Below are 1,762 nucleotides of genomic sequence, written 5' to 3' on the forward strand. Positions count from 1 at the left end.
AGCCGTGAGGAGCATCACCATCGCAGAGGAGGAAGACGTGCGAGAAGGAGCCACCACGCCTCACCATCACCGTGTTTTGTCACCACCGTTGAAGAAGCCGCTGCCACTGACCCAGTTGTGCCATCGCCGTCGAGCCCAGACAAGAGAGAGGAGACACAGGCCTAGAACCCCGACGAGATAGAGGAGCTGTCCTTGCATGTCACCGCCATGGAGAACCCCCGCTGTTGAAGCTCTGCTGCGGCTGCTGCTGCCATAGCCGCTGCTCTTCCAGCCACTGTCGTGGGTACTGCTAGTGTGATTTTCATTGTTGTGGATTGGAGGTTTCGGTTGAGTTGCATGTGGTTGTCGGGGCTGCCCTCACTGACGTCGCTGTTATTGCTAGTTCGATTTGAGTTTGTTGTTGACGTTGTTGCTGTGAATTTAGAATAGGTGGGTTTATCGCATTTAAATTCGACGGTTTCAACTAACTGAGGTAGGGGGTTTGTTCTAAAAGTATAAGTTTTTAATTTATGAATGCCCAAAAAGTTTATTAATTAATTGCAAATAATTTATGATTGTCTGGACTAATTGAATGATAAATTTGAGTAGGATTTGTAACTGTGAAAATGGCTGAACTTGATAAATATGTGTTAATTTCCTTATTATTTGGGATTGTTGAAAATTGTGATTTTTAGCTGATTGTGATGAAAGTTGACTATATATGAATTGGAAACAAGTATGCGATTGTATTTCTATGTGAATGATTTGCTAGAAATTTTCATTACATTGGATGAAATGTACTTGCGGTGTTTGTAAATGAAAGCTATGGTTGTATTTTCAAATTAAAAGATGTAAATAAAGGCTTAGAGGAGTTGAGTGATTTAAAAGAATAATAAATCCTTTTTCCAAACCTTTAAAGGACTTTTAAAGTTAAATTAAAATGTGAATTAAGGATTAGCAATGAGTTGATTATTTAAAATCTTTTGTCTGATAAATTATTGAGGGAATGTTGAAGAGTTGTTGAGAAGGAAGGAATCCATAAAGGTGGTGAAGTCTAATTTTAAGGGGAGATTTTGTCCGAGTTCTTGTAAAAGTATACAAAAAAGTGATTTATTTTAGAAATATGATTTATATATATTTATATTAAAAAACGATCTTTGTATTAGAAATCCGATTTATAGGCTTATTTTGAGAAATAATTCTATGTTGGAAAAGATCTGATTTACACATTTACTTATATTGAGAAAAGGATTTTGTATTGAAAGTTTGAGTTATACATTTATATTAAGGAGTGACTTGGGTTTGAAACCATTGGAAAGAGTTTGAGAAAATATTGGTTTGATTTATTGGTAATGAATTGAGAATTGAAAATGGTTTGGTTGAGACCCTTGAAGAGTGGCAAAGCCCGAATTTTAGAGAAAATGCTGCAGAAATTTTTATAAAACTCCGAGGCTTTGTGTAATGCGTTATTTAAAAGAAAATTTTACTTAAGAATTATATTATTTGATTTTGATTTATTAAGAAAAGTATTATGTTTTAAGTTCAATTTATTGAGAAAAGATTTTGTTTTAAGTTATGATTTGAATTCGGTTTATTAAGAAAAGGAATTTTTTATTCTTGACTAAACGTTAAAGAAGTTTGGATACGTATAAACTACACATTTTGCGGTTACGATTGATGAATGACTAAAAGTGTATCTTTCTGGTGATGTAGAGGTGTGAATGATTATGTGGTAATGCGAAGGTGTGATTGATTATTTGGTGATGCGGAGGTATGACAAAAA

Source organism: Arachis ipaensis, chromosome B02, assembly GCF_000816755.2.
Source record: "Arachis ipaensis cultivar K30076 chromosome B02, Araip1.1, whole genome shotgun sequence".
In the NCBI taxonomy this organism is placed as follows: domain Eukaryota; kingdom Viridiplantae; phylum Streptophyta; class Magnoliopsida; order Fabales; family Fabaceae; genus Arachis; species Arachis ipaensis.